The sequence below is a fragment of the Bos taurus genome, chromosome 9 (assembly GCF_002263795.3).
Source record: "Bos taurus isolate L1 Dominette 01449 registration number 42190680 breed Hereford chromosome 9, ARS-UCD2.0, whole genome shotgun sequence".
Lineage (NCBI taxonomy): Eukaryota > Metazoa > Chordata > Mammalia > Artiodactyla > Bovidae > Bos > Bos taurus.
The window spans coordinates 84,118,603-84,134,313 of NC_037336.1; positions in this window are offsets into that span (position 1 = coordinate 84,118,603).

Below are 15,711 nucleotides of genomic sequence, written 5' to 3' on the forward strand. Positions count from 1 at the left end.
TAGCTACACAAATGACAAAATTTCATAAAAATAAATACACACCGAGAGATGACTACAAGTGAAACTACAGAAATCTGAATAAGATTGGTGAATTGTATCAGGGCAAATATCCTAAACGGGACATTATATTACAGCAGAAGACTATGCCATTGAGAGCTTTGTGTTTGGGGCTTTGTTTAGAGTTGTCCTGACTAGCTCTGATTTTCTTGCTTTATCCCTGTCTGTGAACAGGGTTGATAAGCACCAAGTTGATGCCAGTAGTGTTGGCTGATCTCACAAGCAGTGAGCAGCAGGTCAATGCTCAAACAGGAGCTCCATACCTATGATGGTGATCATGATACAAGATGACTATGATAAAGAACCAGCTGAAATGGGGAGATTTTCTTACAGGCTCAAAATAAGCATTAAATGTTGCATGGATTTTCAACCTACGTACCTATGTTCCAAACACAAAGTATCTGAAATAAATCCTTAGGTATCTGAGATCAGTATATTAATCCTAACTTGCCAAGAGCAAGTTAAATTGATTCACTAGTGTTCCTTTCCAAGTGACTTTTCCCATCTGCTGTACTTTAATTTGGCTGAAATGTTGTGTGTTAAAACACCGAGTGGCAACGAGTCAATTATGAGATAACTTGACGCCACATTTAAAGATACGGTGAAATGTGAAATGATTCCCAAGCCTCAGATACAAGGCTGAATAACAGAGCACCCAGAATAACTCCTAATATGTGATGACCTAAAACTAAGGAAGGCCAGGGGAAGGAAGCTTGATGTTGCAAACTGATTTGCTGTAATTCCCAACAATATTAAAGTTCATTATGTAAATTTTCTCATAATGAAGCAGAGGGGAAAAAATTACATCTTTATATATCTACACTGATTCACTACCTTCCCTCAGCTTTGTCATAGTCTTCACCTTTTTCGTTTTCAACCTACTGTCTGTCTTCCTCCTCACAATTGCTAAGGGACAAGCCATAAAGACGGCTGAATGCTGAAGAGTTGATGCTTTTGAACTGCGGTGCTGAAGAAGACTCTTGAGTGCCCCTTGGACAGCAAGGAGATCAAACCAGTCCATCCTAAAGGAAATCTACTCTGAATATTCATTGGAAGGACTGATGCTAAAGCTGAAGCTCCAATACTTAGGCCACCTGATGCGAAGAGCTAACTCAAAGGAAAAGAGCCTGATGCTAGAAAAAACTGAAGGCAGGAGAGAAGGGGACAACAGTGGATAAGATGATTGGATGGCATCACCAACTCAATGGACATGAGTTTGAGCAAACTTCAGAAGACAGTGAAGGACAGGGAACCCTGGCAAGCTGTAGTCCATGATATCACAAGAGTCCATGGGGTCGACTGAGTGACTGAATGACAACAACAAAGCATTTGGTTATAATTTAAGGGAAAGAAGGCTTGTTCATGCTCTGAATACTTCATACATTCTTAATACATTCTTAACACATTCTTCCGAAGAATATTGTCACTGGGTAGATAGTCTGAGTCTAGGATTTTGCTTTTCCTTAATCCTCAAAGTTTGCTATCACATTTCTAGGAGCTCCCTAACTTCTCCCAGACCCGATCTTCAGTGTCCCCAAAAGGCAGGTGAGTGGGAACCATGGAGTCAGGGTTTCTACATTAAAGTCTCTTCTCCCCTCAAAAAACGAAAACAAAAAGAAAGACAGAAATAAGGACCAAAGAATGGTGGCTATTTATACCTTATGTGAAAAAACATGTATTTCATTGTTATTTAAAATTACAGTGCTCCAAATGTACAGGAGAAATAGGTAAAGATGATAAAAATTTTTGATTATGGTACTCAAAATGAAAAAACCTGCTTTATCTAGGAGTCAAAAACTAGAGAAGCATCTCAATCAGTCAGTAGCAGGAAGGTGGAAAGGGAGCCAGTACTAGCTGCAGGAATCATGTATAGGTGTATATGCACCTATACACATTCAGATTTATTCAAATTTATGCATTTATTCAAATTATTCAGGAAAGAGCAGTCATATGTAGTATAGGAAAACCTATTTGAAAAGTTCAGTGCACCTTATAGATTTCTTCTAATTTTTACAGAGCTAATACATGCTCATTTTAAAATAAATTTGAATAATACAGATAATAACAACATATATAAGAGATGCAGTGTGTAGTTTATCTATTGTCTGACAATTAGTCTATTTATTTAATTATAACAACCTCCCTGTGAAGTAGAATAATTAGCATCCTAGATATTCAGTTTTTAAAAAATGTAAGACTAAAGAGGAGGAGATTATATTACCCAAAGTTTTACAGTAAGTTGTGGAGCTGGGATGTATTCCTCTGCATTGTCTCAGGATCTTAAAACTAGTAATTAGTATGCTGTATGAGCCCAGACACAATCACTGTTCATAGTGTCATTCCCAATCATTTTTGCCAAAAAGAGGTAATAACATAAAATATTCAGTAATTTGGCTTTTTTTCACTTAGCAATCATAAAAAACCTTGCATATATATATAACATGCTTTATATATAAGCATGTTTAATGTCTTTCAGTTCAGTTCAGCCGCTCAGTCATGTCCGACTCTTTGCGATCCCATGAATCACAGCACGCCAGGCCTCCCTGTCCATCACCAACTCCCGGAGTTCACTCAGACTCATGTCCATTGAGTCGGTAATGCCATCCAGCCATCTCATCCTCTGTCGTCCCCTTCTTCTCCCTCCCCCAATCCCTCCCAGCATCAGAGTCTTTTCCAATGACTCAACTCTTCTCATGAGGTGGCCAAAGTACTGGAGCTTCAGCTTTAGCATCATTCCTTCCAAAGAACACCTAGGGCTGATCTCCTTTAGAATGGATCTCCTTGCAGTCCAAGGGACTCTCAAGAGTCTTCTCCAAAACCACAGTTCAAAAGCATCAATTCTTGGGCGCTCAGTTTTCTTCACAGTCCAACTCTCACATCCATACATGACCACTGGAAAAACCATAGCCTTGATTAGACGGACCTTTGTTGGCAAAGTAATGTCTCTGCTTTTTAATATGCTGTCTAAGTTGGTCATAACTTTCCTTCCAAGGAGTCTTTTAATTTCATAGCTGCAATCACCATCTGCAGTGATTTGGGAGCCCCCCAAAATAAAGTCTGACACTGTTTCCCCATCTATTTCCCATGAAGTGATGGGACCAGAGGCTATGATCTTAGTTTTCTGAATGTTGAGCTTTAAGCCAACCCTTTCAGTCTCCTCTTTCACTTTCATCAAGAGGCTTTTGAGTTCCTCTTCACTTTCTGCCATAAGAGTGGTGTCATCTGCATATCTGAGGTTATTGATATTTCTCCTGGCAATTTTGATTCCAGCTTGTGCTTCTTCCAGCCCAGCGTTTCTCATGATGTACTCTGCATATAAGTTAAATAAGCAGGGTGACAATATACAGCGTTGATGTACTCCTTTTCCTATTTGGAACCAGTCTGTTGTTCCATGTCCAGTTCTAACTGTTGCTTCCTGACCTGCATACAAATTTCTCAAGAGGCAGGTCAGGTGGTCTGTTATTCCCATCTCTTTCAGAATTTTCCACAGTTTATTGTGATCCAACACAGTCAAAGGCTTTGGCATAGTCGATAAAGCAGAAATAGATGTTTTTCTTGAACTCTCTTGCTTTTTCCATGATCCAGTGGATGTTGGCAATTTGATCTCTGGTTCCTCTGCCTTTTCTAAAACCAGCTTGAACATCTGGAAGTTCATGGTTCATGTATTGTTGAAGCCTGGCTTGGAGAATTTTGAGCATTACTTTACTAATGTGTGAGGTGAGTGCAGTTGTGCAGTAGTTTGAGCATTCTTTGGCATTGCCTTTCTTTGGGATTGGAATGAAAACTGACCTTTTCCAGTCCTGTGGCCACTGCTGAGTTTTTCCAAATTGGCTGGCATATTGAGTGCAGCACTTTCACAGCATCATATTTCAGCATTTGAAATAGCTCAACTGTAATTCTATCACCTCCACTAGCTTTGTTCGTAGTGATGCTTCCTAAGGCCCACTTGACTTCACATTCCAGGATGTCTGGCTCTAGGTCAGTGATCACACCATCGTGATTATCTGGGTCGTGAAGATCTTTTTTGTACAGTTCTTCTGTGTATTCTTGCCACCTCTTCTTAATATCTTCTGCTTCTGTTAGGTCCATACCATTTCTATCCTTTATCAAGCCCATCTTTGCATGAAATGTTCCCTTGGTATCTCTAATTTTCTTGAAGAGATCTCTAATCTTTCCCATTCTGTTGTTTTCCTCTATTTCTTTGCATTGATCTCTGAGAAAGGCTTTCTTATCTCTCCTTGCTATTCTTTGGAACTCTGCATTCAGATGCTTATCTCTTTCCTTTTCCTCTTTGCTTTTCGCTTCTCTTCTTTTCACAGCTATTTGTAAGGCCTCCTCAGACAGCCATTTTGCTTTTTTGCATTTCTTTTCCATGGGGATGGTCTTGATCCCTGTCTCCTGTACAAAGTCATGAACCTCCGTCCAAACATTTTAATCACATTTTTGCTACTTACATTTCAATTTGTTTAGATTTTAATTTATTTACTATGTTCCTTAATACACAATAATTTCAACATATTTTGTAGTTAAATTTGTCACTTTTTTCCTTTATTGCAGCTGAATTTCCTATCTTGCTTAAATAAGTTTCATCTATCATTAGTTTATTACAGACAGTAGCCAAAATTCTTCTAACATAGTTACAGTATATAATTTATGTTAGATAAATCTAAAAGTTTATTTTATTAAGGTATATGTGATAGACTTCATTAGTGCCCACCATTATCTGGTTCTCTTCTCTTGGTTAGGCATCCAGAAGATGATGCTCTCCAGCTTTTAGGCAGGTGAGCAGTGCTTTATGACTAGTTGTGACAAATGGATGTGAGCTGATATGTCACTTCCATGCTGGAATAGAAGACAGGCACTCTGTGATTTCACCTCCTTTGCTTCCCTTTTGGTAGCAAGTGTAGAAGCCATGTATTGAAATATCAGGGTCAAAAAACCCAAGGGTCTTTGAATTGTGTGTAGAGGACGATAGTTCCAGAGATTCATATGACCTGCAGAGCATTTTGCAGGAGCAAGAAATAAACACTTTGTGTTAATCCACTGAGACTTTATGGGTGTTTTACTACTGTTACTAACATAAGCTAAATGTATCATAACTAATAGCATATGATATAATATGACTTCAAAATGAACAGATTATACATAGAATTTTCCTCCAAATAAATAATTAAACCCAAATCAATATATCACAAAAGTAATGTTGAACAAAAGAATGAAGATATAACAGAATGAATATTAAGTGATTTCATTAATATAAAGTTTGAAAACAAAACTGTAGTATTAAAATATTTGTTACCTTTAGGAAAGGGAGTTTGTCAGGGGACAAGAGAAGAAATTGTGAGATGATAGTATTAATCTCTTTGGACATAAGTGATGATCACATGTGTATTAGCTTATGTTCAGCATGGTTTTAAAACTGAATTTATATGATGCCATTATTAAATATTCTACAAAATGATTTTTTCACTCAGATGTATGCTGTATGTATGTCAATACACATAAATTTAGTTGAAATTGAAGTGTTAGTTGCTCGGTCAACTCTTTGCAACCCCAAGGACTGTAGCCCTCCAGGCTCTTCTGTCCATGGAATTCCCCAAGCAAGAATACTAGAGTGGGTTGCCATATCCTCCTCCAGGGGATCTTCCCGATCCAGGGATTGAACATGGGTCTCCCGCACTGCAGGGTGATCCATTACCGTTAAACCTCATTCATTCAAAATTTTGTTTTCCAAAACTTTTAAATATTTTATAGCTTTTTTCTTTTATTGCAAATATAGGTATTACAAACCAAGTAAAATACACTTTCCAAGTTTTTTTTATTCACTATGGTCTTTCATATTATGGGAAAAAAATGGCACAACTGTAGGACAAAATGATTCTCTTTTTCTTAAAAACAGAAGCACAAACAGGCTTGTATTTCTCTGTCACTATTGTTCCTGATATAGTCTCAGCCACTGGTATAAATTATCATTTTCATCAAAGGGACTGACTTCCTTTTCTTAAAGAAACTTGGAGGTTTGTGCATGCTCAGTCATGTCTGACTCTTCGCAACCCCATGGACTATAGCCCGCCAGGCTTCTCTGTTCATAGGCTTTGCCAGGCAAGAATACTGGAGTGGGTTGCCATTTCCTCATCCAGGGATCTTTCCCACTCAGGTATCGAATCCATATCTCCTGCATTGGCAGGTGGATCCTTTACCACTGAGCCACCTTGGAAGGTCAAAGAAACCCAGGGGATATATAAATGAAGGTTGTCTGTCACACATCAACATTTTATCAGACTAACAGAACTCATGAATACATGCAGCTCAACTTTTCCTGACAGACTTTAACAGTTTTTCTAAACTGGCTGCATTGTCCGGAATCCTGCTTATTTCTTCTGGGCTGACCTTTTTCTTGTAGTAATAAATACATCCTTTAAAAATTAGAGTGAGAGACCACAGTGGCATGTGTTCTTGGTGACTTTATCACCACTGGAAGCGTTTGGCTGCAAAGGGAGCTCTGGGGAGACAGTTAAATTCATATCGCATTTTAAAGATCATTGACTCCTGGGTTCCATATTGGCTCACAGGTGGCTTGGCTCAAGTACTGGTTGTGGTCTTCTTCCCCTCATGCAGCTTAGACAAGTCACAGCACTTTACAGTGAGCAGACTCATTGTCTCCTTTCACTGGAGGAAGAATACCACCCTAGGTCCCAATTTTACACCCTGACCCTGGCTCTGGTTCATTCCTGTTGTCTATGGGATATATTTGGTTTCCATCATCCTACAGAAGTCAAAAACGCCTGTTTCTGTTCCTGCAAGTTGATACATCCACAGTTGTAGCTCTACTTTCTACTGTGTGTTTCTGTTCTTTTTTTTCTTTTCAAAAAGAATTTAAAATTTGAGTGGGCCACATCCTTTTTATTAAAAAAAAATTTTATCATTTTCTAATTATTTTTTTCTTAAGGAATGGTAGGGATGTGTGGGGGTGCAATGGAATTCAGCTTAATGCAGCTAAAAAGTAAATGTTAAATACCATCTTGACTAGAAAATACCCAGAAGCTTATGACTAAGGACTTCCAACTGTGCCAGAAACAAATTCACACTAAGCAAAGAGAGATTTCATTTTGTGAAGCTAAAATCCCCACATTATTCTAGAACCCTACTGCAGGGTTAGATGGACACTTGCTTTCTGCCACATTATTTTCCCCTTTCAGACTTTTGAAGGGTCTGATTACCTGAGATAAACAGTTAACAATGGGGGCTCACTAAAGATTGAGCTTCTTTAATAAACAAAGAACAGCTAGTCAGTATAATGTTCTACAATTAATTTTGCAGGTTATTTGAAAATGCTCATAAATAAGACATTTCACCTCTCTATATTTTTCATGTAGTTGAAGTTTTAGAGCACAAATAAAAAACAGTCTTTTTTACCCTTTCTGAATACTAAACTAATTTAGGAAAGAGAATGACAGTAGTTTATTAGAGAGAGGACAGAATTGAAAATTATAGATTGATCCACAATCAAGTTATCTAAAATATCTAATCCCCACTGAACTTGCAAATCTCAAATCTCAGATACTCCATGCAAAGACAGAGTATATCCTGATAACTGGAGCACTGGCTGCAGAGACTATGGGCATCAAGAAGACAGGACACACACTGACCTTGATACACTTATCTCTGATGAGACAACCTAGCCTTGGCTGAGATATCCACTCTCCACACCTTCTCTAAAACTCAGCAATCAGTTCAGTCCATCTTCTCCAAGGGAAGAGAGTATGGGACCTGGGGGAGGGGACAAAGAGGAAAGGGGTGGAAGGAACAAAATCTAGGTTTCTTCACATGCAGACACTGAAAATTTGAGTACAAATAATTAATGCTTCCTGGAAAATGACTCAGGAAACACCAGCAGTGGAGTGAGAAAGTGAGATCTAGAAGGGAAGGAAGCCAATGTAGCCCATAAACGGGCTAGTTATTCCTGTGGACATGGGGCCCCATCCCGCTGGAGACCCTGAGCTACTAAGTAGAGCATGTCTTCAAGTTGTCCCACCCAGGAGGAGAAGCAGCTGAGATGATTCCACCAACCCTTTCCATCTTTAGAGGAGAAATGCTCCTGGAGGCGACCAGGGCTGGAGGATGCCTGTTCCTTGGCTCACTCAGGTGGTCATTGTCAGGAAGGTTAGCTTCTTGCCACATGGACCTCTTCAGAGAGTTGTGTGAACATCCTCACTATATGGAAGCGGGTTTCCCCCAGACCAAGTGATCCAAGGAGAAGAACAGGGCAAGCAGAAAGCCACAATGGCTTTTTATGACCTTATCTTGGAATTCTCATAACATCACTTCTTTATTTTATTTACCAGAAACAAGTCAGTAAGTCCAGCCCATAACCAAGGGCAAGGGAATTAGGCTCCATTTCTCAAAGGGAGGAGTATAAAAGAATTTATGTGTGCATGCATACTAAGTTGCTTCAGTCGTGTTCTGCTCTTTGCAACCCTGCCAGGCTCCTGTGCCCATGGAATTGTTCAGGCAAGAATGCCAGAGTGGGTTTCTGCCCTCCTCCAGGGGATCTTTCCAACCCAGGGATCAAACCTATATCTCATGTAGCTCATATGTTGCAGGCAGATTCTTTACTGCTGAGCCAGTGGGTAAGTCCAAAAGAATTTACAGGTATATTTTAAAACTGCAAGAGGTGACAAGCATCCCTGTATTCTAAAGGGAGGTGCTCGACCTCACTTGCAACTTTTATAAGACATTACGATAGAAGTGCCCAGAGAACATATCTGGAGTTAGTTGTTATGTTCCCTGAGTCATTCCAACATGGGGAAAGGGATGGATGCCCCCATATTTTAAGCCCAAATGAGCAGGGATTTATGGGGACTCTTAGGAGATTTTGACGAGTGCATCCTGGAGTGTAAGGTCTAAATTCTGAGATACGTTTGAAAAGACTGAAGTCAGAGGTGATGTGATAAGCCTCAGGAGTGGAAGAAGGGCCAGACCTTACTTCAAGCTAGCTCCCCCTCTCTTAAGCAGGGCAAGTCCTCCTCTCTCATTCCAGGGACGGAGCTGGGAGTCACAGCTGACTGCCGGATGACAGGCGACAGGCTTTGCCCATTTCTAGGGAGCTCAGGTCAGGGTCTCCAGAGAAAGGACCTCCAAAGACTCACAAACATCCACCAAGAGAGCTTCAAACATCTAGCATTGACCAGAGGTGACAACTGTGCCAGCTTCTAAACCTTCATCTTAACCTTATTCATCCATCTATTCCCCTGGACCCAAACTCAGTGGATGTTATTTTTTTATATATTTATTTTCTTTTTTAAAAATTTTGTATTGGGGTATAGCCAATTAACAATGTTTTGATAGTTTCAGGTAAACAGCGAAGGGACTCAGCCATACATATATATGTATCCATTCTCCCCTAAACTCAGTGGGCTTGAAATAACAGCAGCTAGCAAGTGAGAGGGCTCCAAGGTTCTCAGCTGTCCCCCTGGCTCTTCCAGGCCTGGCTGAGGCCCAAACTAGGAGAACGAAGATGCTTTAAATTAAGCGTTCACGTTTGTATTATACAGTGGATCACGTCATGATTAGACGGGACAAGGCTCTTGAATGCCAAGCCAAAGAATGTTTGTGAGTGTCCAAGACCTCACCAAAGCCCCCTCCCTCATCCCAGAATGGAATGAGAACTTCTTCCTTCCACTTTTACCTAAAAGTTTCCACATTTACCTACCAACTCCATTGCATTAAATAAACCAGATGTATTTGGAATTCTCTGGGAGAGAACGGATTCCTCAGAATTATGAAGCAGATCATTCTAAAGTCAGTCCTAAGACACACTGCTCTGCCCCAACCCTTAAGAGAAACTCTATGTTGTTAATTCTATTTTGAATATGAAGAATCTTAAAATGAAAAAAGAAATAGCCTTGGTTGTTTAGGAAAACTGATCAGCTGCCAGCCTGGAGATGTAGTTCCTGAGGACCACCCTTGTCCTGCCCAAGACCCATTTTCCTTCCTAAGCACTTGGCTCTTCTCTAGTGATGCACCTGCCCCACCCTTCGCTGCCTGAATTTTAAATGCTACACAATCCCACTGAATTTTAATTCTGTCCTTAATTTTTCGGTAAGTTCCCCTATTGCTTGCACTCACTTGAGAAGCCAAGTCCACTCATATTTCCCACACATTTGAGCCAATTTCCCACATATTTGAGAAATCAGAAACTTTTCAGACCAGGTCTGAGAAAGATACTGCTCCTGGTCTCAAGAAGGCCACTGTCTAGTTTGGGAGGGAGACTGGACTTGCCTGCATTCTCCAAATGTGTATTCTTGCCACTGCGTCTCTTTGAGGGGTTGGGGTCCTGCTCCCTGAACACCCCCTTGGTTCTTGACTTCCACCAACCCCAGCACCCCAGGTTCCATGTGCTCTGTGCTCAGCAAAGGCTTCTGCCAGGCTGACTCCCTGAAACACGGTCAGCACCACCCTCGTCTTTTTCTAATCAGCTGTGAGATTTTAAATTCTTCTCCTCTCTCCCACTCCTTCCTGTACTGTCGTCCTTACCCTCCAAGGAGAAAAGGAGGATTTTACTAGACAAATACAGACAATATACACTTTCAGGGCTTTCCTCTTCAGCGTTAACCACCAGACCCATCCCCTTAAGCCTGTCTTTGGAGCTTTTCACACCTAGTTTTGGGTCTGCCTTTATTGTTTGATCTACTATCAGTATAATTCATTAACCACAACATTTTAGCATATTTGTCATAAAGGAGTATACACCTGTATTTGCCCTTCTTAGTCTTCATTCATTCACTCACTCACTCATTCATCAAACATTGCTGAGTTCCCATTTTGTATAACATCATGTCCTACAAGCTGGGAAGATATAGACTAAGGCAGTGGTTTTCAGGCTTAGTGATCCTTGTAGTCATCTGAGAATCTTAAAAAAAAAAAGATACAGATACTCTGGTTCTACTTCCCAGAGATTCTAATTAAATCATTTCAGGGGTGAGGGTCAGTGATTTTTAAAAACTCCCTGCTGCTGCTGCTGCTGCTAAGTCGCTTCAGTCGTGTCTGACTCTGTGCGACCCCATAGACGTCTGGCAGCCCACCAGGCTCCCCCGTCCCTGGGATTCTCCAGGCAAGAACACTGGAGTGGGTTGCCATTTCCTTCTCCAATGCATGAAAGTGAAAAGTGAAAGTGAAGTCGCTCAGTCATGTCCGACTCTCAGTGACCCCATGGACTGCAGCCTACCAGGCTCCTCCATCCATGGGATTTTCCAGGCAAGAGTACTGGAGTGGGGTGCCATTGCCTTCTCCGAAAAACTCCCTAGGTGATTCTAAAGTGCAGTCATGATTGAGATCCATGAGAAGACAGGAGCATAAATAACTTGGACCAAAATTAAATGGCAAGAATTGCCTAAAAGATTCAGAGAGTACTCTGGGGCCCAAGTCCTGCTCTGGCACAACCCTGCTGTTCCCACCATCTCTGATCAGCCCAGCCACACTTTAGCCACAGCTCCGGTGAGAGATGTGTCACATCGATCACAAGCTGAACAAAGGGAAGATGACAATATCATTAACCTTTGCTCAGCTGAACAATAACGATGCCACCTTCCTCTAGGGAAAGCATACAGGGTATGGGGAATTGTGTGCTGTTACAGCGGCTCAACCATGAAGAATCTGCCTTGGATGCAGGAGACTCAGGAGACGTGGGCTCCATCCCTAGGTCAGGAAGATCCCCTGAAGGAAGGAAATGACAACCCACTCCAGTATTCTTGCTTGGAGAATCCCATGGACAGAGAAGCCTAGAAGGCTACAGTCTACGGGGCTGCAAAGAGTCCAACAGGACTTAGCGACCGAACAACGGCCCACTCAAGTTAGTGGCCATAAAACTTTTAAAAGAGATGATTAAGAGGCAAAACTGAATTCCCCTGATATTCTTACACCTGGGTGAGGGCAACAGCTTAAAATTCTAGAGAGACTTTTGTGATTGACAGAAGGGACAAACAGTTCGCCCAGATTGGAGTAAAGGGAAAAGAAAGCCGCTTTAGGACATTCCTGTGATCTGAGGGTCTTTCTGTTTCTATGATACGATGAGGCAGAGAAAGCTGCAACTCTGCCCCTTCAAGTTCGCCTGGACAGTAAGAAATCTTGCCTGGCCCCTTCTAGGCTCTATCAGAGGGAGGCCCGGCCTCTCTGTCCTCCAGTGTTCCAGCTGAAGGCAAGAGCTGAAGCCATGTGAGGAAACTGCTGAGAATGACCCCTTCCTCCCACGGAAACTGTCAACGGACGAGTGCTCCAGTGGATGTTCGTGCTGCGGGATGAAGGTTCATCGCCTCTCTTTCTCCGCGGTCGACGCACTTCTGGTGGAGCACAGTGAGAAAACGCGGTCTACTGAAGGTGGAGAAAGCCTGGGGCCAGGAGATGTCCACAGGGAGGTCTGGCGTGCTGCAGTTCGTGGGGTCGCAAAGAGTCCGACACGACTGAGCGACAGAACTGAACTGAAGAGGGGATGTCAACGAGAGCGTCATTTTCCTGTCTGTTCAGCAGGGGGCGCCTCCGACAAGCGCGCGGGCGGGAGACCGCCGCGGGACGGTTATGCAACCGGGAGAGCGCACGGTAGAGCCGGTTGACCTCACGGCCTGGAGATGCTGACGCGGGTCTGACTCCGGGAGAGAGGCGCATCTGGGGACCCAGCCGCCCATTTCCCCAGAGGGAAGGACGGGCTCTCGGGACTCATCCTCCTTCCCATGAAACCCTGGAAACGGCTTAGTAGCTCTTCTGGTTGACTTGCTGCTGCGTACAGCTGTCAGCTGCCTGTGAACCGGTGACACGAGCTCAGTGTTCCTGTTTGTTTTCCAAAAAGGGCTGTCCTGAATTTTTTTTTTTTTTAAAGGCCAAATGATAATAGTTATAATAGGACCCTTCCGTGAGCAGCTTCTCTGTGCCCTGATCTCAAGCGAGCAGGGCGCCTGATGTGCGCTGTGCGGCAGTTTTTTGCTCAGCGTTTTCTATCCACTCATCCAGCAGCCAGGGGTCCTACCAGCGCCTTACTTCAGACCTTGCTGCTACGTTAAATACAGCTTGATTTTTTTTTCTTTTGGTTTGTTTGTTTTAATGTTTTTTATTGCGGTAAAAGTCACATAATATAAAACATACCGTTACAGCTTGTTTTTTAATGGGAAGGAGAGAGGAAAGCCATCCCTTCTCAAATTTACTGGGCTTATCAGGCAATTTAGAGAAAGAATAGGAAATTGAATATCGGTTGATTTTCCTCTGAAATCGGTTGCATCTTGTTGCTATTTTACCATTTAAGGTGAACATGCACACTGCATATGTATTTTGTTTTTAATTCCCCTCAAATGTGTCATGATCTTTTTTGATACCGTATTCTACAAAAAAAAAAAAAAATACCGCTTAAAAGGGAGAGAAAAGGTATTATGTAGTTGTTTCTAGTAGGGAACTAGAGCTGCCTTTTTAATCTCTTTCTTTTCTTAATTATTTCCATATAGGAAAACCATGAAATTATTTTTTAAAGAAAAATAAGAAAGAGATCAAAACCAAGCTTACTTCATTGAAAACATCTTAATTGTAAAAAGTTTGGAAAATATAGGTCTAGAAATAAACAGGATAAAATTCACCCATATTCCCTTAACCTAGAGATAAATACTGTCATTTAATTCAGTACATGAATTAATGATCTTTTCCCCTCTAATGTTGTGTATGCTATTATACAAAGCATTATGATATTTTACATGGTGGTTAAAAATCTATTATTTTCCTCATTTAATTTGTTGTGATCATTTTTGATACCTGCATAGTATTCTTTATCATATATTACATAAATGTAGTGTAATATATTCAGTTAATCCCATAGGGATGGAAATTAAAGATATTTCCGTTCTTTACAATGGTACATTTCACTGGGATAATAATCTTTATGTACATTTGTATTTCCTTAGGAAAAATCCTGGAAGAGAAATTGAAGATCAATGGATATTTTAAGACACTCAGTTCGTGTATTTGCAAATGCCCTCCAGAACCATGATGCCAATTTGTACATTCACCAACAATCATGAGCCAACACAGATATAGTTCCTTTTCATGCTCTGCCAGTTATACAGGTTACTAGTAGTATTTTGTTACTTTTTCTAATTGGCATTCCTCTGCCACTTTCTTCTGAATTTCTCAGATTTCCTTTAAGGACCTTTCCAACAAAGGAGTGTATAGAGGCTGAAGAATCAAGGAACATGCAGTGGGAGACATTGGCATTTAAGACACGTGAGACTCGATGACATTGCATAGACAGATGCTTTGATAGAGACTAAGGATCCTTAGTGGAGAAGATTCACAGCCAGGAAGATTAGACAGGGACTGTGCCTGGGGATCCAGGTTGGAATAATTCTTAAATTTGATTACTTAATTTTAATAACTAAAATCCCACTGTGGTCAGAAAGACTAAACACGAGAATCCTGTAATTTTTGCATCACAATCAGGTAAGATGGTAGCAGTGGGGAAACGATGACCTTTGAGAAGGCTTTCTTGACCTCAGGACTCAGATTTTATAACTGTTTGCACATCCAGGTGTGCACGTGCCATCTCAGGGTGTGCACGTGTGCGCAGCTGGGTGTGCATGTCTTCGCAGATCTCATCTGTTTATTTTAACTGAATGTGAGAGAGACAGAAACCCGTGCTAGGAAAGAAAGGGACAATTAGGAAATAATCCTACTTTAGGGAAGCAAGTTCATTGACTGAACCGACTTGCACTGAAATGCAATTTATTCAAAACAGCTTGTCAGATGCCTAGTTGGCCAAATTTGGGAGAATACTTAAAAAGTTTTTGTTGTTATCATCAGCTGTGCTTTCCCTGGCCCTGTGTCAGAGTTTTACCCAGGCTGCTTTCTTAGAGAGGCAGGGTCAAGTTCAGAGGCAGGGTCAAGGAGAGGCAGAGGTAGTGGCAGGAACTATACCAAAACTTAAACAAAACCCTCATGAATCAGGAGATCATTCATGAAGTTAATTTTAGTAAATTGGTTCTCAACAAAATGGCCCAGAGCCATGCTTTAGCACCTTCTTCTGGAAATGACTCCTTTCCCTTTCCCTTTTCCAGTCCTTTCTCATCCAAAGTTGTAGTTCACCTAGACCCTGAGATTGTACCATTCCTAAGTATAATGTCAGCACTCACCACTTGCTGTGGGATTTAAAGATTCACCTGTTAGCTGGCTAAGCATTTATGTGGAATCATAGTGGATCTTTAATAATATTTAATAATACATTCAAAGTCCACAAAATGATGGCAATTTGGAAATAGCTTCTCTTACTTATTCCAACCTGCCCTCTAGCTCCATCCACAGTCAAAGGGCCTTACTGAGCCCCATTTTTTTCACAGAGAACACCCTCAATCTTCACACAGAATACTCTTTTCTAGAAGCCTTTTATAGCCTTTCAGAAATAAATAAGTAAATAACAACCACGGCTTCCTCTACTTACCTCTGCCCCTGGGTGAGTTACTGGGTATTTGGTCTACTGTTGGAGAGAGGCTTTGAAAGTTGAGAGACTGGCAAAGAGGGTGGATCCCTTGAAGTGATCTGGTCTGTAGAGTAGAGACAAAGGGATAGGCAGATATTTTGCACTGAGAAGAGCTCCCTGACAGTTTTCTCATGAATTTTCCTAAAAGT